Source organism: Delphinus delphis, chromosome 5 (genome assembly GCF_949987515.2).
Source record: "Delphinus delphis chromosome 5, mDelDel1.2, whole genome shotgun sequence".
In the NCBI taxonomy this organism is placed as follows: domain Eukaryota; kingdom Metazoa; phylum Chordata; class Mammalia; order Artiodactyla; family Delphinidae; genus Delphinus; species Delphinus delphis.
In genome coordinates, this window is record NC_082687.1 from 12,208,127 (window position 1) to 12,234,740 (window position 26,614).

Consider the following 26,614-nt stretch of genomic DNA (forward strand, 5'->3'; position numbering starts at 1 on the left):
TTTCTCATCTACAGCAGTCACCTTTTGAATTCACATTCTTAATTTACAACACGCTGCTTCTTTTAATCCTTTGCTGCTATAATGATGCCATCATCTTCTGAGCTCATTAAGGTCCCACATAGGTTTATATGTGTTGCAGTGACATCTTTATCTTTCAGAGCAGTTTGGAAACCTGCAGGGGTGTGGAATTACTACAGATGGACCGTTATGCAAAACTGAGTATATCAAGCCTTCCCCAAACTGAAAAGGGAAAGTATTCTGGAATGTAAAAGAGACATATGTTCCAGCCAGAGATGTTGGTCTATGGAGGTCAGATGTGCATATTAATTGCTTTCTGTTAACAGCTTAGAGGTGGCTGACCATAAGGACTTATTTATGACTTTAAGAGGTCTCAAAGAAGAGCCGTGCTGGTAATTTACTTGATTATAAACCTTCTATTCTTGAAGGAGGTAACAGAGATCAGAATCAGCCAATGCTTGATTGAAATTGGAATATAAATGAAAGAAAATGGATAATTATAATACTGAGCAGACTGGAAAACAAACCATCAAATCAAAGAGTAGCACATCCAAAGAAACCACTAACCCTGAATCATGATTTCTAAATGGAATAATCTGATCTTTCAAAGTAAACAATGAGAAAAGTGACCTAGATTCCACAACTCTCAATTTATAAATACCGTTTCCAATTATAACTATCTTTTTTATTCTTAGTATATTATTCATTAAAAAGTTTATTTATTTTCAGAAGTTCTAACTTATAGGATTAACTGAATCGGGAACTGAAAAGTGGAAATGTCACCCATGACTAGTATATAGTTTACAATGGAGCATGAAGACTCAAGTATATAAACAGCTCAAAAGTAATTAGGGGAAATAATGGCAGGACAGAAAGAAGATTGAGTTTCATGGCGCCATACTAGTAGTTCTCGTACTAATTCATTAGATAAGCCAATAATAAAACATTCTTTTTATTATCACTGACACATCCATTGTAACAAACATAGTACAGCAAGCAAAAAGCACAGAGTAGGTGTGCAAAGGAGCCCAGAGAGAAGAAATGTTCAATCTTAGAAACATTATATTTGTGTCTGTGTATTTGTCATTGATGTCTAACTTACTGGGCAAATTACTTTTCCAGGGTCAAATAAGGAAATTGTAAAGGAAGCACAGAATTTATTGCTCTCAAATTTCCCATCTGTTGCCTAGCTACTGAATCTTTTTGTATTTGTAATAGCTTAAATTCAAGTATTCTATAGTGTAAAAATTAGAATCGGAGCATTTCTTTCTTTTAAATTCTGTGAGATAAAACACAAGTATCTGCTACCAGGATTGATTTTTGTAATAGAAAGTTGTTCTGGGGTTAACATATTAGACATAATTTGTTAAATCCTAAGAAAAAGATATTTTTTAGTTTTGTGAAATGTTGGTGGCAATATTAAGAATGTAAATAAAAACAAGGAGGAATTAAAGGAGGTTAGTTCTGTATAACTCAAGAAGACCTTGAGAAGATACCAAAGGACACTGGGAAAGTAAATACATATAGAAAGAAGTTTGTGTGTGTGTGTGTGTGTGTGTGTGTGTGTGTGTGTGAGAGAGAGAGAGAGAGAGAGAGAGAGAGAGAGAGAGAGAGAGAGAGAGAAACATCTCTGTGCATGCCTTATTTCTTTTACTAACCTTCTAGAAGACTTCTTTCAGTCTCATTGACTAGAATTTTGTCAGTGAACTCCCATAGCTTCAGAGTAGTCTGGGAAGAAGAGTATCTGTTTTTTTTTTATATCTCAAATGTGGAAGATGCGTAAGGAAGAAGAGTTGTTGGGAAGGCATCTTAGTGTCCAATGAACAGGATCTGCCATAAATCTTACCTGCATTTAATATAAATTTTGCACTTCACCTATGCACAGAACTCACAAAGGATTGCTAGGCAAGGCCATTAAAGTTTACTTCTTGTCAGATAGGCATGTTCAGAGTTGAGTTTTATTCCATTCACTTTCTCCTCTATTTTTAGGAAATAAAATTACACTGAAAGTTGATGTGTATAGCCATGTTGTAAAATTCAGATTTTGCTGATTTTTTCTTTCTCTTTAATTTTGCATATTCCACCTTCAGTTTTATTCTTTAGAGTATTCTCTCCCCAAAGAAAGAAGGTTGTTAGTGTGTTGCAGTGAAGCTAGTTCATTGAACTGCCAGACAATGGGCTCTCAAATAAAGATTACGTGAAATTTTAATTTAATAATATGAATAACTGAGTAAAAGCTAACAACAAAGCTAGGTTTAATGATCTCTTCTCAGGCCTATGTTTTCATAATCGGAAGCCAATTTTTTAAGCATTTGCTGACCATTGTTATGAATAAATTAGTAAGGACCATATCTACACTTCAAGTAAAGTGGATACATTTTTTACACTTTTCTCAGCAATAACCTTCATGGGAATATTTTACATTAATTTTTTTCCTACTCGTCCACTATTCACTACTTTCCTACTCATTCAACTTTAAAGTTGGGCAATGTCTATATTTGTCAATATTTGTTTTTATTTGGACTTAGAATAATTCAACTACTAAGATTTGCCAATAAAATCTTCCCTCTTTTTTTGAAGAGTAGTTCTTCAGATCTGTTGGATTTGGTAACCAGCAAGCTGTCCACTTTGTGTGCCATTACATTTGGCTCCACGGATTCAACCAACTGTGCATCGAAAATATTTGCGGGAAAAAAACCCTCTAGAAAGTTCCAAAAAGCAAAACTTGAATTTGTTACAACTATTTACATTTACGTAGCATTTACATTGCATTTACAACTATTTACATAACACTTACACTGTATTAGGTGTTATAAGTAACCTAGAGATGATTTCAGGTACCTGGTAGGATGACCAAACCAAGGCTTAATACCTAGCCTAATTGAAGCTTCTGCCTCCCTTAGAAGGGGAGCCTTAACCAGTCAGTTGGGAATTTGCTGGTCAGCACCAATGAGGTAATCTGTCACTTAGGCCCTCTCCAACCCCCAAAGGAAGATGAAGTCATCTGCCACAAAGACCCCTTTTCTTCCCCCATAGGTAGGTCATCTAAGCCTGAAATAATCTTTTTTTTTTTTTTTTTGATAACTTCCTCGTCCTAGTATTAAAAACCTCTCCCTTTCTGTAGCCCTTTGGATTCCTCTCTACTTGCTAGGGATGCTGCCAAATTCATGAATTGTTGAATAAAGCCAATTAGAGCTTTAAATTTTTTTTTAAAGTACGTGGTAGGATGTACAGTAGGTTGGTTACATGCAAATACTACACCATTTTATATAAGGGACTTGAGCATTTGTGGATTTGGTATCTGCTGGGATCCTAGAACCAATCTCCTGAAGATACTGATCATATTGCTTAAATCATGATCCAAGTTAGAATCTTGTTTAGTTTAAGAAAATAGAAAAGTTCCCTGAATCTCTCAACTTCTATATTGTACAAATTTTTCTTGCTAGTACATACTGAGTTTTCTTAAAGTCCATTGTATATGTACAGTTTAATACCTAAAATTATTTTAAAATATCCTAGTTAAAGGTATCTTTCATTTGGCTCATTTCAAATATGTGTTTTTCTTCATCCATGAATTTAATGCAAGGTTAATATATTAAAATAATTCTATTATAAAAGAGATTTCTAGTGCTCAGTTCACTTTGGTATCAGAATGTTAGCAATGCTCTTGCAGCAAAAAAGGCAGTGTATTCAATCTGTCCTGACACCATATAATCATTTGTATTGCACTTAATCACACTGTAGAAAGACAGTCATCTTGCAAAATCTCACCAAAAAATACATTCTATCTCTAGAAACACTAGGAGCTCTCTGTAATTTGAGCTTGCTAAGTGGCAAGTACATATAACGCAAGTACATCAATCAGGTTAATGCAAGGAATACACTTCATTTGATAACATTTGAAATGCATGTCTGAGATGCAGAAACATAATTAAGGCAAATGAGTATAGCATGTTAATCTTCCGATCTAGAATAGAAAAAGGTATGCAGATTTCTCCAACTTTTACTAATGATTGAAATGAAAGTCAAATTATCTGGACAAATGAGTTGTTTCATTTCAGACTAAGATGGGGTTGCTTAAATTAAGCACAATTCACATCTGGACTGCAGGCTCAGTTGTTGTGCGTGTGTTGAGAGGATGTCATGTGTAGGATATTGAACAGCGTCTTTAGGATATTCTCTTGCTGCTGGGAACATCCCCCACATCCTGATGTTAAAAAGAAATGTCTACAAACACTGCCAGATGTCACCTGGCATTCAGAGCTGCCCCTAGTTAAGAACCACTGGACTAATGGCTGAATCAAATTATTTCAATTTTGTGTAGTCCAGTTTGGACATTTGAATGTTATGGAACATATTAAGAATAGTACGTTTTTGGTACTATGTATGTAGCAAATATTAGTTTGGTTAACATTCAGCTGTCAAGAAAAAGATAATTAAATACATATTTTATGCCACATACAAAGATAAATGAGAGAAACTGTTCTGTTGCTCACCGAGTTCTTAAACTTTCCTCATTCTGTTTTACAAATAAAATAATTTTAAAAGTATTTTTAAATTAATTAATTTGATGTTTGTTAGTTTCTGCTGTACAGCAAAGTGAATCAGTTATACATATACATATAGCCACTCTTTTAGATTCTATTCCCATTTTGGTCATTACGGAGTATTGAGTAGAGTTCCCTGTGCTATACAGTATGTTCTTATTACTTATCTATTTTATATATAGTAGTGTGAATGGATAAAGAAGATTGCATATATACAATGGAATATTACTCAGCCATAAAAAAGAATGAAATAACGCCATTTGCGGTGACATGGATGGACCTAGAGATTGTCATACTGAGTGCAGTAAGTCAGAGAAAGACAAATATCATATGATATCGCTTCTATGTGGAATCTAAAAAATTGGTACAAATGAACCTGTTTACAAAACAGAAATAGAGTCACAGATGTAGAAAACAAATTTAGGTTACTAAGGGGTAAGTGGGGGAGGGATAAGTTGGGAGATTGGGATTGACATATACAGACTACTATAAAAACTATTCTTATAAGTGTGTTTCTAAACTATTTTCTTATTACAAAACAAAACAAGATCACTAATGTATAAACCTGCTACTTCTACCTATTATATTGATACCTCATTTTTTCAAATTATCTAGACGACTGCCATCTTTAATATTTTTCATGTAGAATTCAAAGTGCCCACAAACTGGTGCTTTGTAAGTAAACTTTTTTTAATTTACTCTTTTCTCAGAGATCTGTTTCTTTGTCTGCCTGTAGTTTAAATTAAGACCAATAGGGAGTCTATGTTTAGTCAAAGCACAGCTAGATATTTTGATGGAGAGTTTGCTTTGGCATGAAATGCTGCTGTTTATTTGTAAACCTCTCTGTGTATGTAATTTGACAGAATTTTAGATTCCCCAGTTAATGAGGCTAGCAGCAGCCTCTATCCCCTGGGCCCAGTCAATTTGATACCGTCTCTGTGTAGTTTGTCATAGCTATGTTGACTTCATTTCCTGTACTGAGAAAATAAAAATCAGATTCTTCAAGTTGTAGGAAATAAATTTTCTTACTTATCTTCCTCTGATTTCTCACGCCCTTATAGAGAGTAGATTTCTGAATACTTGCTACATCTCTAGAGAGTAATGTGTTGAATAGATGACAATATTAATCAGTATTTCTTTTTGAATGATCTATATATTTCAATAGATATATTTCTTCCCAAAAGTCACATATTTTCAGTGCTAGGATCAACCTCTCTATATAAGCATGATTATATAATGAAATGGAGCAGTATTTATGTTAACTTGATGACAATTGTAATTGCACGAGATCGTAAGTGCTGATCAGATGAACCAGAATAGGCAGGAAGGATTAGATCATTGTAAATTCTCAATATATGTTTGTTCAACAAACGTGTTTTTACCCATGCTATCATTTTTTAAATGTCTTTAAGTTATTTTGTTTGTTCAAGAGTATATTTACAGAATTTTTAGAAGCCAGTTGGCTAGTTAATTGAATGCAAGTTTGAAGATTTAATTGTACAGTACTGACAGAGTGAAATGCCATTTTAGAAATATTTATTTTAATGCTATGTGTTTGTCAGATTTCTCCTATTTTTGATGAAGTCTAACAAATATCTCAAAATTTTAGGGGCTTAAAACGAAAGCATTTTTCTCACTCAGATCTGTGAGTGGACTGGAGGGACTCCAATTCAGGCTCTATGTAAGGCTCTTTTTATGATGGATACAGGAAGCACCATAGACCAGGCCCAAAGCATAGCTACTAGCATTCCATTGACTTTGACAAGTCACATGGCCAAGCCCACGTCAATGGGCAGGGAAATAAACTCTGGCAATTCCAGTGATGGACGCTGCAACATCAGTGATAGGAATGTACAATTCTATTAAGGAAAAGAGTGAAGAATTGGGAACTGCTTGTACCACAAAGGACTGAATTGTCAAAGCAGACAACCGTCTCACAAGTATTACTCAACACCCACCCTTACTAATGATTGGCAAAGAATACAACCAAAACCTAGGGACAGATATAGGAGTCCTCTCTGGAATGGTCTCCCAACCTGTCAGATGCAACTTCTGAAAGTACCTTTTTCTACACTGGAACACAGTTTGGTTTCAAAGGAATAGGTAAGCACCCACGATTTGTATGGCTTCTTAGGTACTTAGATATCACACTGAGGTAGAGAGACAATATGTTTTATTGATTTTAGGTCTCTCTTTTCTAATATATATATTCAATGCTATAAATCTCCAAGCACTGCTTTCACTCCTTCTCACAAATTTTGGTAAGCTGTGTTTTTATTTTCTTTTAGCTCAAAGTATTTTTAAATTTCTCTTGAGATTTCTTCTTCAACTGAACTGTTCTTTAGAAGTGTGTTGTTTAATCTCCACATATTTGGGGATTTCCCAGTCATCTTCCTGTTATTGATTTCTAGTTTAATTCTTCCTGTTATTGATTTCTAGTTTGAGAGCAAAATCGTGTGATTTCTTTTTTTTTTAAATTTGTTAAGATGTGTTTCATGGTCCAGAATGTGGTCTATCTTGGTGAATGTTTCATGGGAGCTTGATCAGAATGTGTATTCTGCTCTTGTTATATAAAGTAGTCTACAGATGTCAATTATATCCAGTTGATTGATGGTGTTGTTGAGTTCAGCTATATTCTTAATGACTTTCTGTCCGCTCGATCTGTCCATTTCTGGTGGACAGATGGTGTTGAAGTCTACAACCGTGATAGTGTATTCATCTATTTATCCATTTAGTTCTGTCAGTTTTTGCCTCATGTAGTTCGGCGCTCTGTTGTTAGGTCCATACACAGTAAGGGTTGTTACGACTTCTTGGAGAATTGACCCCTTAATCATTATGTAATGCCCTTCTTATCCCTAAAACTTTTCTTACTTTGATGCCTGCTCTGTTCAAAATTAATATAACTACTCCTGCTTTCTTTTAATTAGTATTAGCATGGTATAATTTTCTCTAACCATTTACTTTTAATCTATATGACTTTATATTTAAAGTGAGTTTCTTGTATACAACATACAGTTGGGTTGTGCTTTTCAATACACTCTGACAGTCTCTGTCTTTTAATTGGTAAATTTAGACCATTGACATTCAAAGTGATTATGGCTATAGTTGGGTTGATGTCTACCATATTTGTTACTGTTATCTGTTGTTACCCTTATTCTTTGTTCCAATTTTTGTCTTTCAGTCTTTCTCTGCTTTTTCTGGTTTTTGTGTGAGTATTCTGTGTAATTCAGTTTTCTGTCTTAGCAGATACATTATATTTATTTTTTTACTTTTTTTTAGTGATTGCCCTAGATTTTACAGTCCATTTACATCTAATCCAACTTCACTTTCAAATAGTACTCTACCACTTCATGGGTAGTGTGAGTACCTTATAATATCAAAATAATCTTTATTCTTTCCCCCATCTCTGTATCATTAGGGTCATTAATTTTACTTATATATAAACAAATATACTATATATATATAATAAACATACATAATCATATACTGTTGTTACTATTATTTTGAAAAGAATAAGAAAAATAAAAAGTTTTGATTTTATTCATATGTTGCTTCTTTGATGCTTTTACTGTTTTTATATAGATCTGAGCTTTTGACCTCTGTTATTTTATTTCTCTCTAAAGGACTTCTTTCATAATAAATCTATTGGCAATAAATTTCCTCAATTTTTGATTGTCTGATAAAGTCTTTATTTACCTTTCACTTTTGAAAGATAATTTCTCACAGTACAGAATTCTAGGTTGCTGGGTTTTTTTCTCACAACACTTTAAATATTTCACTCTACTCTTTCCTGGAGTGCATGATTTCTGAGAAGTCAGATGTAATTCTTATCTTCGTTCGTCTATAGGTAAGGTATTTTTGCCCTCTGGCTTCTTTCAGAATTTTTTCTTTATCTTTTATTTTTTTGTAACTTAAAAATGATATGTCTGGTTTTAGTGTTTTGGGCATTTATCCTCTGGTGCTTTATAAGCTTTCTGGATCTGTGATTTAGTATTTGACATTAATTTGGGGAAATTCTCAGTCATTGTTTCAAATATTTCTTCTATTTCTTTCTCTTTCTTCCTCTTCTAGTACTCCCATTACACTTATGTTATACCATTTGTAGTTCCCCTACAGTCCTTGGATAGTCCATTCTGTTTTTGTTTGTTTTTATTTTGTTTTGTTCAGTTTTTGTTCTCTTTGCTTTTTGGTTTTTGAGGGTTCTATTGATATATTCTCTAGTTCAGGGATGTTTCCTCAGTCATGTCCAATCTACTAATAAGCACATCAAAGGCATCCTTCATTTTGGTTACAGTGTTTTTCAATCTCTAGCATTGCATTTTGGCTTTTTCTTAGGATTTCTGATACTCTGCTTACATTGTCCATCTTTTTTTGCAGGCTATCTGCTTTATCCATTGGATCCCTTAGCATACAAATCAGTACTTTTAAATTCCTGGTCTGATGATGCTAACATACCTGCCATGTCATATTCTGATGCTTGCTCTGTCTCTTCAAATTGTGTTTTTGCCTTCTTGTATGACTAGTAATTTTACCTTGATAACCAGACATGATATACTGGGTAAAAAGAACTGCTGTAAGTAGGCCTTTAGTAATGTGATGATGGTATAGGAGGAGGGGAAGCATTCTATAGTCCTATGATCAGGTATCCATCTTTTAGTGAACTTATATCTCTGCATTGTGAACTTCACAAGTGTTTCTCAGTTTTTCTCCCCACTAAAGTGGGAGAGGATGGCTAGAGCAGGCTAGAATTGGGTATTTCCCTTCCTCAGGTAAGTTAGGCAATGATAATACCCCAGAAAGTTAGGCTCTGGTTAAGTAGTATCCCTTAATGATAGGCCTTGTTAAGAGGAACAGAGTGCTCTGGTATATTTCAAAATGGTTCCTTTTCTTGTCCCCCTGCCAAAACTCAAAAGGATTTTTCTCTGACATTTACTGCAGGAATGTGGTCAAGCTCCTGGAAGCAAATCTCACAATACTGTGGCATCCCTCCCATGACTGGGACTCCTTGGAGTTTTTAACTCTCAAGTTGTCTGCCATGACCCTCCAGCAATTAATCAATTACAATTCAGTTTAGTCTACTCAGGCACTGGTTTCTGGTGGTTTCCCTAGTGAATCTCTGCTCTGGTAAGCTGGTCAGCTGTGATGACTTATATTTGTCTGTCTTTCTCTCCATATCGGGGGCAGTGGTTTGCCCTGTTTCCTCCTATCTTATGGAACCAAGAAAGTTTGTTGGCTTTTCAGTCTCTTCAGTTTTTTACTCATTCTTAGGACAGCATGGCCACCCCCAAGCTCCTTACATGCAAAACCAGAAACCAGAAGTCCAATAGTATTCTTTAATGCAGTTTTGGCTTATGGTCTTCTCATTTATATAATATCCAAATCTCATAATTCTATCTTTAATTTAGGAATGAGATTGGATAATATGTTCAATTAAAGGTGGGAATTAGGGTGAGTGTTATTTTCTTTTCACACTTTATATTTACCAAAATTAAAGTAAGGGAAGGAGGAAGAAGAAAAGGAGGAATAATATACCAATTACAGATGAAGTTATCCTTGGATCCATACACAGATCTAAAAAATATTATACATTTCTACTTCTTGTGTAATGTCTTTCTGGCTAGAAGCTGAAGATAACAGTTGACATATTCACCAAAGATCATTTCTTAACATAAATATGAGATGTTCTCCAATAGCTATACTCCTTGCAATGATGTGAACACAGTATAAACACAAATATCACATATCCTCTTGGACTCTAATTCCTCCTGATATTTTACTCATTGGTCTAATCCCTTCATTCAAACTCTTCAGAAAATGCAACTAGAGTCTGTCAGGGTCACTTCAGGACTAAAAAGAGATGTCCATTACACATTTTTAAAAAAAAAACCTTTAGGTGGTTTCAGACTCAATTCAGTACTTTTGTACTCTTTCAAGGGAACAAAGGTAGACTTGATGCTATAAAAATATTTTCCCTTTTCAGAAAAGGAAGCAGTTTCCGTATCAGTGCTCATATTAGGGGAGTGGTTGTTTCTGACTTACATTATTTGCATCGAGGTCATCACTGTCTTTAAAAGAGCAGATTAAAATTCCATGTATCTATCACGAAACAGGTTGCTGGAAAAGTTTATCCTAATACAACAGTATCTGTCATGTTGGATACTTTATTATTCAAAATGAGCAAGCCCCCAATTTATTATACTAAGATAACTGCATTGTATTTTAAGGCTCTTATTTATCAGCAGTGATATTCTGATATTCCCTTCACTTTTCTTGTAAGGCAGAAAAAATGGAAAAATAGTACAGTAAAATTCAACATATGAAAATCATTTGCAGTTTGGAATTATGATGATCTCATTTACCTTTAATTAAAAGAGATTGAGGGACTTACCTGGTGGTCTAGTGGTTAGAATTCTGTGCTTCCACTTCAGGGGATGGGGGTTGGGGAACTGGGATACCACATGCTGTGTGGCATGGCGAAATAAATTTAAAAAAAAAAAGAGGTTAGCACCAAGAGTGTATATGTTTTCACTCATATCTATTAATTAATATTATATACCGAGGATTCTGTTTCAGTGCACAATTTGATCCACTTTAGCCTAATCCTTAATGGATATTCCATAAGGAATTATGTGCAGAAGATACATACTTGATTACAATCGAGTTTTACAACAAACTTTAGTTTTACTCAGGGCAGCAAATCTGTAATTAATTCCTCCTAACTCTTTGTAAACAAATCTCATTTTCTACCCATTTAGGCAGCCTAAACATTACTGTATTCAAATTTACAGAGTGAAACATAAGAAATGATCTTGAATGATGCTGAGGATATGGCTGTTGGTTTTCTGTGAGTTGTGAAAATTGCAGATGCTAAGGTTCATTTTTCTAAAATGTATTTTTCTGTTTGGGAACAAATACAATTTCATTTTATACAGTTTTGCATTTCTGAAACCAATGCATAACTATCAATTAATAGCTGCAATAATAGCTTACATTGTTCACATATTATACTATTTCCAAACTTAATGCCTATAAGCATTAGTACCCTCATTTTGCAGGTGAATAAACAGACTTGAAAATTTTATTTCAGAAGTTACATATCAAAGCTGCGTTTATCCCTTCATAAGATGTTTATATAGAATTGTATTTTATTCACCAAAGTCCATAGTACAGCTTCTTAATATATATTTGCTTAAATCAAATTGAATTGTCTTTTCTCAGTGTCCCATGGTATCAAAGGTTAAATAATATAAGTAGTATATATGTGTGTATATATAATATAGAGTATATATTATGCATTTAATATATTAAATACAACAGTATACAGTATATAAGAATATAATATTATAGCACTCATAATATTATAATACTACTTATTCATATATAAGTAGTATATATACTTATATTTTTTCTATCACCACTTACAGAGAATAAAATCAAAAATAACATTTTTCTACATAATTCTCCTGTATGCATTTATTTTTCTGCTTTGAAATAGTAATGTAAGAATGCAACCATAATGCTTTGGGCTTTGCAAATAGAAGCTAATTTTATAAATTATAATGATAGAATTGTAATTTTAGGAATATAGGCTAATTTTATATCAGCATTCACTAGCTCCTTAGGACATATACTAGTTAAATTCAAGAGCTCCAAGAACTATGGATTGTCATATTTCTCTCTCAGTGCCCAGCTGCATTTGTCTAAGCTGTTTCTTCCAAGTGTAGTCTCCCTAATAAGCAAATACAAAGCCTGTATAGACTAGCTGGCCCTAGATTGGGTTGATCAAGGTAGAACTTACTGCTGAGAATCACTATTTAAAGAATGGGTTTACCCAAACTTCCAGGCCTTTTCCCCTGAACCAAAGATTGTTGTCCTTTACATCCAAAACTTGAAAAGAAATGAAGTCAACACCATTTCCCATTTTCTATTGCATCCCAAGTCTTTGGTGTCAGTCTCCTAAATACATTTGCATACATTTAAAGACATTTCACTTTAATGATTTAGTTTAGTTTGTTTTAGTCTAGTGATCATTGTTCTTAAAATTTCAATGATGAATCAATGGAACAATAAGTTTATTCCAAGTTGATTTGCTACTTATTTCTATTATACATTTGGCAAATCATTGTGTTCTTGTTTTATAAATGGAAATGATGATCCCCTAAGCTCATTTAATGTTTAAAGAATGGTAATTGAATAAGATATAGATTATCACATATTTGCGTTTTTCAATACAAAGTTAAGAAAGAGGGAATATAGGCCAAAAAAATGTGTCAAACTTTTTTAAAAGATTTGTTAAGATAATAGTAAATTTTATTTGCATTTTTCATTTAACTTATGGGTAGAGAAAGAATGCTGTGAGTTCTAAGAATCATAAGAGCATCTAAACCTAGTTTTAAAATGATGTAAACCAAGAGATTATATTTAAAGGAAGATGTCATTTAACTTCTGATAAAAAGCTAGTCACTGTGGGTCATTGACATTGGTTTCTTTTCAGCACAATTATACTGTCTTAGCAAGATGTTTCAGGGACATATGCATTTTGTACAAGTTTATTTACTCATAATGAGAGAACATTTCAAGCTGATAGCTTTAATTATTTTAGCTGATTTCTATGGTTGCATTCATGGAAGGGCCAAAAGAGGTGACTGTCTGTGGGTAATCACTACCAGTCATAACGTATGTGTAGCTCTAAGGCATGCCCAGCTTGGAAAACTGGTTTGATCTCCTTCAGAAAATTCTAGTAAAAGAAACCACATAAGAAATATAGGATGGGAACATTTCCAGAATAGTTAGAAAACTAAAATTCAGAACTGTAGCTTGAAATGCAAGAAGGAATTTCATGGAATCTACAATATTCTTGAATTATAATATTCAAACACAGCTTTGCACATAATAGGAATCCAGTAGTCATTTGCTGCATGGATAGTGACTTGAAATTTTCTCTACTACCTTACTTCATTTTCCTTTGTTTTTTAATCTCCTGTCTGGCTATATCCTATCTGCCCTTCCTAATAGACTAGTTTATAGCATCCCTTCCTGAAGTCTAGTCTGTTAAAAATTCAAATTTAAAACCATTGTCTAACTTTTACTGAGCACTCACTGTGTATCAGGCACTGCCCTAAAATATATTAACTAATTTAATTCTTACTAGTATATATTCATATCATTTCCACTTTAGTGTTAAGGAAATAAGACCCTTACAGGTTAAATAACTTCCCTAAGGTTTTACAGATAAAAAGCACAGGTCCTGCAATGAAAACCCAGGCACTCTAGTTTCAGAGTACACATGTAACCAGTGCATTTGAGTTTAGATTTTATTCTGCCCTAAATATCTTTCAAATGGTATTTGTGCTATCTCTGTATTATACATTCCATAGAAAATCAGCATGTACTGGTACCAAGATATATGGAGAAGAGCAACATAGTGACTTGACTACATTTGTTTCTTCTCATTACTATGAAAGCTTTACTCAGTAAACAGGGCATTATTTGAAGAGGATGAGAGTGATTACTATTGCTATTCCTGGGTAAACACGTGCCTGGAAAAATCGTTACCTAATCAGCAGTTCTCTCTGCCTGACGCATACGTGACTACTCCTCTATGGCATTTACAAGTCCTAGTACTCTAAAATTTCTCCTCTTAGGCTAACACTTGGACAAACCACTCTGATTGCTGCACTATAAGTTGAATTATTCTCAGTGAGGTTGCCCAGGAGTCTAGAGATGGTATACGTGTTTTGAAATTAGAGTTCTGTTGCTTCTTGAATTATCTCTTTTGCCATATTACTTATGAACCTTCAAATAAGAGGAAGATTGTGTCACAGTGGTCTGGTATTGCTTTTCCCAAAGGAAAAAGAACCTCATTATTTAGATCTTTCCTCCCTCCACATTCCAGGATACCATTCTCCTGCTTCCTCAGTTATCAAGATCAAACTCTCCTTCAAGATCCATCTTATTTTTGGTTCATCAAGTATTTCTTAAGCATGAACTCTGTGCTAATAGAAAAATGAATAAGAACATGGTACCCTTTTATGGGACTTAAGAGTTATTGTTCTACTTTAGCAAAAAAATTAACCAACTACTTCAGGCAAAATTGATGCAACTCATAATAAAATGTGTGGCCTATTTGAACCCAAATAATATTTGCATACGTAGTAATATGGTTTCTTTTATTTATTTTTTTAACGTTTTTATTGGAGTACAATTGCTTTACAATGGTGTGTTAGTTTCTGCTTTATAACAAAGTGAATCAGTTATATTTTTTTTATATATATATATATATCCCTATATCTCTTCCCTCTTGCTTCTCCCTCCCTCCCACCCTCCCTATCCCACCCCTCTAGCTGATCACAAAGCACTGAGCTGATCTCACTGTGCTATGCGACTGCTTCCCACTAGCTATCTATTCCACATTTGGTAGTATATATATGTCCATATATACACTACCATCTCTCACTTTGTCCCAGCTTACCCTTCCCCCTCCCCATGTCCTCAAGTCCATTCTCTAGTAGGTCTGCGTATTTATTTCTGTCTTCCCCCTAGGTTCACCATGACTTTTTTTTTTTTTTTTTTTTTTAGATTCCAGATATATGTGTTAGCATATGGTATTTGTTTTTCTCTTGCTTACTTACTTCACTCTGTATGACAGGCTCTAGGTCCATCCACCTCACTAAAAATAACACAATTTCATTTCTTTTTATAGCTGAGTAATATTCCATTGTATATATGTGCACGTCTTCCTTATCCATTCATCTGTCAATGGACACTTACCTTGCTTACATATCCTGGTTATTGTAAATAGAGCTGCAATGAACATTGTGGTACATGACTCTTTTTGAATTATGGTTTTCTCAGGGTATATGCCCAGTAGTGGGATTGCTGGGTTGTATGGTAATATCATCTTTAGTTTTTTAAGGAACCTCCATACTGTTCACCATAGTGGCTGTATCAATTTACTTTCCCACCAACAATGTATGAGGGTTCCCTTATCTCCACACCCTCTCCAGCATTAAATGTTTATAGATTTTTTTGATGATGGCCATTCTGACCGGTGTGAGATGATGTCGCATTGTAGTTTTCATTTGTATTTCGCTAATGATTAATGATGTTGAGCATTCTTTCATGTGTTTGTTGGCAATCTGTATATCTTCTTTGGAGAAATTTCTATTTAGGCCTTCTGCCCACTTTTGGATTGGGTTGTTTGTTTTTTTGATATTGAGCTGCATGAGCTGCTTGTAAATTTTGGAGATTAATCCTTTGTCAGTTGCTTCATTTGCAAATATTTTCTCCCAGTCTGAGGGTTGTCTTTTAATCTTGTTTATGGTTTCCTTTGCTGTGCAAAAGCTTTTAAGTTTCATGAGGTCCCATTTGTTTATTTCTGTTTTTAGTTCCATTTCTCTAGGTGGTGGGTCAAAAAGGATCTTGCTGTGATTTATGTCATACAGTGTTCTGCCTGTGTTTTCCTCTAAGAATTTGATAATGTCTGACCTTACATTTAGGTCTTTAATCCATTTTGAGTTTATTTTTGTGTATGGTGTTAGAGAGTGTTCTAATTTCATTCTTTTACAAATAGCTGTCCAGTTTTCCCAGCGCCACTTATTGAAGAGGCTGTCTTTTCTCCATTGTATATTCTTGCCTCCTTTATCAAAGATAAGGTGACCATATGTGCATGGGTTTATCTCTGGGCTTTCTCTCCTGTTCCATTGATCTATATTTCTGTTTTTGTGTCAGTACCATACTGTCTTGATTACTGTAGCTTTGTAGTGTAGTCTGAAGTCAGGGAGCCTTATTCCTCCAACTCTGTATTTCTTTCTCAAGATTGCTTTGGCTGTTTGGGGTCTTTTGTGTTTCCATACAAATTGCGAACTTTTTTGTTCTAGTTCTGTGAAAAATGCCATTGGTAGTTTGATAGGGATTGCATTGAATCTGTAGATTGCTTTGGGTAGTAGAGTCATTTTCACAGTGTTGATTCTTCCAATCCAAGATCATGGTATATCTCTGCATCAATTTGTATCATCTTTAATTTCTTTCATCAGTGTCTTATAATTTTCTGCATACAGGTCTTTTGTCTCCTTAGGTACGTTTATTCCTAGGTATTTTATTCTTTTTGTTGCAATGGTAAATGGAAGTGTTTTCTTAATTTCACTTTCAGATTTTTCATCATTAGTGTATAGGAATGCCAGAGATTTCTGTGCATTAATTTTGTATCCTGCTACTTTACCAAATTCATTGATTAGCTCTAGTAGTTTTCTGGTAGCATCTAGGATTCTCTATGTATAGTATCATGTCATCTGCAAACAGTGACAGCGTTGCTTCTTCTTTTCCAAATTGAATTCTTTTATTTCTTTTTCTTCTCTGACTGCTGTGGCTAAAACTTCCAAAACTATGTTGAATAAGTGTGGTGATAGTGGGCAGCCTTGTCTTGTTCCTGGTGTTAGCGGAAATGGTTTCAATTTTTCACATTTGAGGATGATGATGGCTGTGGGTTTGTCATATATGGCCTTTATTATGTTGAGGTAAATTCCCTCTTTGCCTACTTTCTGTATGGCTTTTTTCATAAATGGGTGTCGAATTTTGTCGAAAGCTTTCTCTGCATCTATTGAGATGATCATATGGTTTTTCTCCTTCAGTTTGTTAATACGGTATATTACATTGATTGATTTGCATATATTGAAGAATTCTTGCATTCCTGGAGTAAACCCCACTTGCTGGTGGACTCTGTTTACTAGTATTTTGTTGAGGATTTTTGCATCTATGTTCATCAGTGGTATTGGTCTGTAGTTTTATTTCTGTGTGACATCTTTGTCTGCTTTTGGTATCAGGGTGATGGTGGCCTCGTAGAATGAGTTTGGGAGTGTTCCTCCCTCTGCTCTATTTTGGAAGAGTTTGAGAAAGATAGGTGTTAGCTCTTCTCTAAATGTTTGATAGAATTTTCCTGTGAAGCAGTCTGGTCCTGGGCTTTTGTTTGTTGGAAGATTTTTAATCACAGTTTCAATTTCAGTGCTTGTGATTGGTCTGTTCATATTTTCTATTTCTTCCTGGTTCAGTCTCAGAAGGTTGTGCATTTCTAAGAATTTGTCCATTTCTTCCAGGTTGTCCATTTTATTGTTATAGAGTTGCTTGTAGAAATCTCCCATGATCCTTTGTATTTCTGCAGTGTCAGTTGTTACTTTCCCTTTACATTTCTAATTCTATTGATTTGAGCTTCTCCCTTTCTTTCTTGCTGAGTCTGGCTAATGATTTTTCAAATTTGTTTATCTTCTCAAAGAACCAGGTTTTAGTTCTATTGATATTTGCTATCATTTCCTTCATTTCTTTTTCATTTATTTCTGATCTCATCTTTATGATTTATTTCCTTCTGCTAAATTTTGGGGTTTTTCTGTTCTCTTTATCTAATTGTTTTAGGTGTAGGTTTAGGTTGTTTATTTGAGATGTTTCTTGTTTCTTAAGGTACGATTGTATTGCTATAAATTTCCCTCTTGGAACTGCTTTTGCTGCATCCCATAGTTTTGGGGTTGTCGTGTTTTCATTGTCATTTATTTCTAGGTATTTTTTGATTTCCTCTTTGATTTTTCAGTGATCTCTTGGTTATTAAGTAGTATATTGTTTAGCCACCATGTGTTTGTATTTTTTACAGAATTTTTCCTATAATTGATAACTAGTCTCACAGCATCGTAGTCAGAAAAGATACTTGATACGATTTCAGTATTCTTAATTTTAGCAAGGCTTGACTTGTGACCCACTATATGATCCCTCCTGGAGAATGTTCCATGAGCACTTGAGAAGAAAGTGTATTCTGTTGTTTTTGGATGAAATGTCCTATAAATATCAATTAAGTCCATCTTGTTTAATGTGTCATTTAAAGCTGGTGTTTCCTTATTTACTTTCATTTTGGATGATCTGTCCATTGGTGAAAGTGGGGTGTTAAAGTCCCCTACTATGATTGTGTTACTGTTGATTTCCCCTTTTATGGCTGTTAGTATTTTCCTTATGTATTCATGTGCTCCTATGTTGGGTGCATAAATATTTGCAATTGTTATATCTTCTTCTTGGTTTGATCCCTTCATCATTATGTTGTGTCCTTCTTTGTCTCTTGTAGTAGTCTTTATTTTAAAGTCTATTGTGTCTGATATGAGAATTGCTACTCCAGCTTTCTTTTGATTTCCATTTGCATGGAATATCTTTTTTCATCCCCTCACTTTCAGTCTGTATGTGTCCCTAGGTCTGAATTGGGTCTCTTGTAGACAGCATATATACGGTCTTGTTTTTGTATCCATTTAGCCATTGTATGTCTTTTGGTTGGAGCATTTAATCCATTTACATTTAAGGTAATTATCGGTATGTATGATCCTGTTACCATTTTTTAATTGTTTTGGGTTTTTTATTGTAGGTCTTTCCCTTCTCTTGTATTTCCTGCCTAGAGAAGTTCCTTTAGCATTTGTTGTAAAGTTGGTTTGCTGGTGCTGAGTTCTCTTAGCTTTTGCTTTTCTGTAAAAGTTTTAATTTCTCAGTCAAATCTGAATGATATCCTTGCTGGATAGAGTAATCTTGGTTGTAGTTGTTTCACTTTTTTCACTTTAAATATGTCCTGCCATATTTAATGGCAGAGTTTCTGCTGAAAGATCAGCTGTTAACCTTATGGGGAATCCCTTGTATGTTATTTGTTGTTTTTCCCTTTCTGCTTTTAATATTTTTTCTTTGTATTTAATTTTTGACAGTTTGATTAATATGTGTCTTAGCGTGTTTCTCATTGGTTTCATCCTGTTTGGAACTCTCTGTGCTTCCTGTACTTGATTGACTAGTTCCTTACCCATATTAGGAAAGTTTTCAACTATAATCTCTTCAAATATTTTCTCAGTCCCTTTCTTTGTCTCTTCTTCTGAGATGCCTATAATTCGAATGTTGGTATATTTAATATTGTCCCAGAAGTGTCTGAAACTGTCCTCAATTCTTTTCATTCTTTTTTCTTTATTCTGCTCTGCGTTAGTTATTTCTACTAGTTTATCTTCCAGGTCACTTATCCGTTCTTCTGCCTCAGTTATTCTGCTATTGATCCCTTCTAGAGAATTTTTAATTTCATTTATTGTGTTTTCATGATTGTTTGCTCTTTAGTTCTTCTAGTTCCTTGTTAAACGTTTCTTGTATTTTCTCCATTCTATTTCCAAGATTTTGGATCATCTTTGCTATCATTATTTTGAATTCTTTTTCATGTAGACTGCCTATTTCCTCTTCATTTGTTAGGTCTGGTGGGTTTTTACCTTGCTCCTTCATCTGCTGTGTGTTTCTCTTTCTCATTTTGCTTAACTTACTGTGCTTGTTGTCTCCTTTTCGCAGGCTGCTGGTTTGTGGTTCCCGTTGTTTTGGGTGTCTGCCCCCAGTGGCTAAGTTTGGTTCAGTGGGTTGTGTAGGCTTCCTTGTAGAGGGGATTGGTGCCTATGTTCTGGTGGATGAGGCAGGATCTTGTCTTTCTGGTGGGCATGACCACGTCTGGTGGTGTGTTTTGGGGTGTTTGTGACCTTATTATGATTTTAGGCAGCCTCTCTTCTAATGGGTGGGGTTCTGTTCCCTTCTTGCTAGTTGTTTGGCATAGGGTGTCCAGCACTGTAGCTTGCTGGTCGTTGAGTGGAGCTGGGTCTTGGCGTTGAAATGAAGATCTCTGGGTGATTTTCATCGTTTGATATTACGTGGAGCTGGGAGGTCTCTGGTGGACCAATGTCCTGACCTTGGCTCTCCCACCTCAGAGGCAAAGCCCTGACGTGTGACTGGAGCACCAAGAGCATGTCATCCACACGGCTCAGAATAAAAGGGAGAAGAAAAGAAAGAAAGAAAGAAAAAGATAAAATAATATAAAGTAAAATACAATTAAAAAGTTATTAAAATAAAAAACAAAAAATCAATAGTAGGGAAAGTTTTTTAAGTGATTACTATATAGTTTCTTTTAAATAAACATCTTGCCTACTGTTGATTAATATTGGGTGGCTTAGACTATTACAGGCAACCATAAGCTTCCAAGGAGTGTGGACACGTTGTATTACACTGCTGTTGTATTCCTTTGGGCATGTCCTTAATAGGTGATTGAATCAATGATTATAGACATTTGTCTCTAAGTAATTATAATCTTTAGTAATCTGTTACCTCAAACTATACTTCAGGTTACTTCAAGTAAAAGAGTAGAGTCCTGTGAATAAGTGTGATACAAATTATAGTACTGCATTACTTTGCTGTTAAAAAAGGACTTTCATGGCCAGTCCTGGTGTCTGAGTGATATCCTGGGCCCAGCACAGGGACCAACTTTCCAGATCAGTGACATTGGATGCCTTCCCTCTGCCTCTGGGAGTGGTGGCTTGGCATGAGAGCCCTGAAGACAAGGGGTAACACCCCGAAATATGGACTCATTTTCCACTCTACCTTCATTGGCCGAGCAGCTGCCAAGAACAAAGGCTGCATCTCCCAATACCTGGCAAACAAATGCAGTATTGCCTCACGAACTGATTGCTTCTCTGAGGTACCTACTGGTGTATTTGGAGAGAAGCTTCGAGAACAAGCTGAGGAGCAGCTGTCCTTCTATGAGACTGGAGAGAGTCCACCAAAGAATCTGGATGTCATGAAGGAGGCAATAGTTCAGGCAGAGGAAGCGGCGGCTGAGATTACTAGGAAGCTGGAGAAACAGGAGAAGAAACACTTGAAGAAGGAAAAGAAAGGGCTGGCTGCGATTGCCCTGGCGTCTTCAGAAAACAGCAGTAGTACCCCGGAGGACTGTGAGGAGACAAGTGAAAGACCCAAAAAGAAGGAAAAGCAAAAGCCCCACGAAGCTCCTCAGCAGAATGGAATGGAAGACCCATCTGTCTCTTCCAAACCCCCCAAAAAGAAATCTTTTTCTAAGGAGGAGCTGGTTAGTGATCTTGAAGAGACAGCTGGCAGTGAAGTCTTACCAAGAGGAAGAAATCTTTCCCCAAAGAGGAACCAGATAGTGACCCTGAAGAGTCAGGAAAGAAGAGGGTCCCCAAGAAAAAGAGGAAAGTCTCTTCCAAGGAGGAGCCTCTCAGCAGTGGACCTGAAGAGGCTGCTGCCAGCAAGAGCAGCAGCTCCAAGAAAAAGAAAAAGCTCTGAAAGCGCCTCCCAGGAAGATTAGAATGGACATTTCCCTAGTAGGGCATAACTTACAGAGATATTTCCCAAGCCATCCCCTATAGCCCAATAAAAATAAAAACAAGTTCACGAGTCAAAAAAAGAAAAAAAAGAAAAGGACTCTCACATACATGTTTTCATTTGTGATTAACAAAAGCTGTATGAGGCAAATTGGGTATAATGATCACCATTTGCTTTATAGGTATTTCTGAAGGTAAAAAGAGATTTAAAAACAATGGCTTTGAAATGAAATCTCTAACATTATGGGAAATATCATTATATTATTACCAATGTGGATAAAACATTTGTTTGCAGTTGGAGCCCCAAAGTCTCATTAAAACAATCTCCCTGGATATCATTTGTGGGAATAGTTCAGGGTGGTATGACAGAGAAGGTGCTATGAAGTATAAAACACTGCAGTGTTTCATGGAAAGACATAGGAAGGAGACTGTCATCATAAGAAATGGTATTCCTAGAGATTTCTTCTTTGATGTGAATCCAAATGAATCCTAATATCTTAGTCTGTTTTGTCTCTGAAAAATTGTCCGTAATCACAATATTATGTTAGAACATTCCCTTTCCTCCTTTTTTTATGGGGGGAACAGGGGGAAGAGGGAAGAGAAGGTGTTAAATTTAGTGCTCTGTCTCTATGTATATATGTTAGACACATTCAGAAGAAAATGGTTCTGTTACAAATAGATAAACCTTTCTTTGAAAGAGTCGTAAACCCTTACACAGTGGAAAAAATTTTTTTAATGCTGGGGCAGTTTAAACAGGCATATATAAATAAAAGCCATTATACCCTTGTAATTTTAAGCTTGTAAGAGTATTCTGGTTTACAAAAGCTCCCAACTCCAACATGGAAACAGGAAAACAAACATGGCCTTAAAATGAATCAAAACAGAGGTGTGTAAAGCCAACTTTAAGAAACAGAAAACCATTTTCTATTTCTAGGTCAAAATGCAACCAATTAAGTTAGAATGTGCCAACTAGAGGGAAGATTGATCAGTAATAGAAGCAAGGAGAGAGAGAGAGAGAGAAATATTGGTGTGATGTCTCCTGGGAAACCATCTAGTCTAATCACCACCTTTAATGGAAAAAGAAACTGAAACCCAGAAAGAAAAAGTGATTCTTGTCCAAGGCTGATGACTGATTCACATTTGAACCAGAACTAAAAATCAGGATTCTTCACATACACCCTAGGTTTCTAAATTATAGAGCCAACACATTTCCCCTCTCTGAAAGCAACAGTTTCTAGGCAATAGCAGAAATACAGCTGGCTGGGCTTCCCTGGTGCCACAGTGGTTAAGAATCTGCCTGCCAATGAAGGGGACACGGGTTCTAGCCCTGGTCTGGGAAGATCCCACGTGCTGCGGAGCAACTAAGCCTGTGCACCACAACTACTGAGCCTGCACTCTAGAGCCAGTGAGCCACAACTACTGAGCCCGCGTGCCACAACTACTGAAGCCCACATGCCTAGAGCCTGTGCTCCAAGAAAAGCCACCGCAATGAGAAGCCCGCGCACCGCAACAAAGAGTAGCCCCGGCTTGCTGCAACTAGAGAAAGCCAACACACAGCAACGAAGACCCAACACAGCCAAAAATAAATAAAATAAATAATAAATTAAAAAGAGAAAGAAATACAGGATGCTTATTTGGTGGTTTTTGTTGTTGTTGTTATTTTTTCATGCTGGTGTCAATGATTAGGAAGATTGTCAGGCTAGCCTAGTGTTTTGATTTTGTATCTTCCCTTGGAAGAAACATTATCTTTGTATGTTTAAGTAACTTGCACACAAAAATTAGCAACAAAAATTTAAATACAGACCTTTCCAATAACTTTCACAGTGCTGCTTAAAAAAAAAACAAAAAAAAAAACAGAACACAAAAACTTATAAAAGAGGCCATATGACTTAGTGAGAAGCTGTCTTTTGAAAAAGTTGCCACACATTTTATTCCATGCTTTTCAGGAGTTATCTCCTTTCACTTCATAATTGCTGCTAGCAGTGGCCAAGCTAACTATTAAATAGTGTTTTTGACCTTATGAACTGTTTCATAGTTCTGTAAAGTACATAGACATTTTTTCCCCAGGAATAGAAATGCTTCTGATACTATGTTGAAAGGCATTATTAGTGAAATTAGAATATGATAACAAACTGCAGATGGTAAAAGATTACTTCCTGGCAGAGAATAAATCCAAGTGCATTTTATGCTAAGTGACATGTGATTATCCATAAATTGTAATAGTGGTGATAGATTCACAAATGGAAAACTGTGATCTAGCTGCTGTTGCCAAATATATGTCTGAATCAGATCAAGATAAAATCACATATTAAAGATTGAGAAGAAAATTAAACTAGTTTTGCAATTAATTGGAATATATTACATTAGAAAATTATGAATTTTCATATTTGCTACAATAAAGCATACAATTAGCCATTTTAGTTCACTTAAAAACCATAGGTTCTGTTTAGTTTAAAATCATCTGAAACATACACATTATTAAATTATTATTTTAATCATATTAAATTTTTAAATGAATGTTTATACACTAAAGAGGTAACAGACTGGATTTGATGTATTACTGCTACAAAAGCATCCATGGAGAATATTGTTTTTAAAGACATATTAAATGTTCTAATCTATTACATATTATATTGTATTCATGCTTTTAAGAAGTATTTACTGAGGTAAATATTTACTGAGATTCCCTATATGCCAAGAACATCTGAGTAAAAAAAAAAAAAAAAGGCACAACATCTCTGCTTTCATGGAACTTATTTATGCTAGTCCTATTACAAAGGAATATTGATGTTTCTAAACAGTGCATGTAGGGAATGCTAAACAACACCTTTGTTATGAAGGACAACTTCTTCTCACTTTTCCCCTGCTACTTTTGTCAACTCCATTTAGGATTCTTCTTTATCAGCAAGAGTAGACTGTTTCCATGAAACAGTCAGACTTCGAGTAACATTAATGTGCTATGAAGACTAAAAGTAGTAGTGTAATTTGTAATGTAAGTAAGCTACCTTATTTTGTATCCACTTTGGAGATCAGACTGCAACTATACCATTCATTCAATTATTCATTCATGCAATTCATTCAGTACCTATGTAGACTAATCTTTGTTCTAGGTTTTGTGCAAAGGAGACAAAGCTCCTGCTCTGTTGTAGCTTATATTTTCTTGGAAAGAAAGACTGAAAATATAGAAACAAATAGGTGTGTAGTAAGATGATGAAAAATGTTAAGGAAAAATTAGAGTCATGAGATAGAGAGTAACAGGGATGCTATTGAAAGAGAAGCTGCAATAGCATAGGCTTAGCATGAGGGAATAAGATGAAAGAATATATGAGTAAAAAGCACCCAGGCAAAAGAAACAGAGTGAAAAGAGGCTGCACTGAAGAGAAAAAAAGCCCTGTGTGGCTAAAGTAGAATGAGCAAGGCTGAATGTAATAGGGTTAGGTTCAGAGTTGTGACCAGGTATGAGCTTATACAGGGCCTAGGGGCCTTATAAGAAAGTTCCCTTAAGAGGAGTGATTTATTTTTTATTCATACAATTAGTGTGCCTGAATGTCATTGCTGTTAAGGAATAAAATATTAGTAAAAGAAATAAAATTATTCCTAGGGATAGTCAAAGCAGTGCACTCTTTCTAATCCTTAAACTCTGTCTAAATGTAATTAACAAACTATGATTGAATTTACAAGATTCTAGGAACTGGGTTTCAAACAAACATTGGAGAAGACAGTGTCTAATCCAGAAGACTGGCACACAAGTAGGTAATTACCCCAGATGTTGGAACTGTCAGAAAGAAACAACAAAAATAACTGTACTTAATATGCGAACAGGAAAGGTGAATAACATAAATGAATAATAGGGGAAATTTAGCAGAAAAAGTTTACACTAAAGCAGTACATTAAAAAAATGTAAAGGACTAAATATCTATATTAGAACAAAAGAAAGGTCTAAAATTTGTGATCACAGATTCTACCCTAGAAAAAGAAGAGCAAACTAAACTCAAATTAAGCAGAAAAAAAGGAAATTATAAACATCAGGGTGGAAATCAATGATATAGAAAACAACAACAAAAAAGCAACAGAGAAAAATCAACAAAACCAAAAGCTATTTAAGAAAATTAATAAAAGTAATAGTCCTCAACCAGTCCCTCCCATCAGGAAACTTGCACAAGCCTCTTAGATAGCCTAATCCACCAGAGGGCAGATGCAGAAACAAGAAGAACTACAGTCCTGCAGCCTGTGGAACACAAAACACATTCACAGAAAGATAGACAAGATGAAAAGGCAGAGGCCTATATGTACCAGATGAAGGAGCAAGATGAAACCCCAGAAAAACAACTAAATGAAGTGGAGATAGGGAACCTTCCAGAAAAAGAATTCAGATTAATGATAGTGAAGATGATCCAGGACCTCGGAAAAAGAATGGAGACAAAGATCGAGCAGATGCAAGAAATGTTTAACAAAGACCTAGAAGGATTAAAGAACAAACAGAGATGAACAATACAATAAATGAAATGAAAACTACACTAGAAGGATTCAAGAGCAGAATAACTGAGGCAGAAGAATGAATAAGTGATCTGGAAGACAGAATGGTGGAATTCACTGCTGCCGAACAGAATAAAGAAAAAAGAATGAAAAGACATGAAGACAGCCTAAGAGACCTCTGGGACAACATTAAATGTAACTACATTCACATTATAGGGGTCCCAGAAGGAGAAGAGAGAGAGAAAGGAGCTGAGAAAATATTTGAAGAGATTATAGTCGAAAACTTCCCTAACATGGGAAAGGAAATAGCCACCCAAGTCCAGGAAGTGCAGAGAGTGCCATTCAGTATAAACTCAAGGAGAAACACGCTGAGACACATAGTAAACAAACTGGCAAAAATTCAAGACAAAGAAGAATTATTGAAAG

At 35.2% G+C, this 26,614-nt stretch overlaps 1 protein-coding gene and 1 pseudogene across 2 annotated transcripts in view; both read left to right on the forward strand.

Annotated features, from left to right (window-relative positions):
- The window catches only part of GRID2 (glutamate ionotropic receptor delta type subunit 2), a 1,342,883-nt gene that overhangs the window by 658,511 nt on the left and 657,758 nt on the right, over positions 1–26,614 (forward strand). The gene's annotated exons all lie outside the window — the stretch shown is intronic.
- LOC132425283 (nucleolar protein 56 pseudogene) lies at positions 21,169–21,696 on the forward strand (annotated as a pseudogene).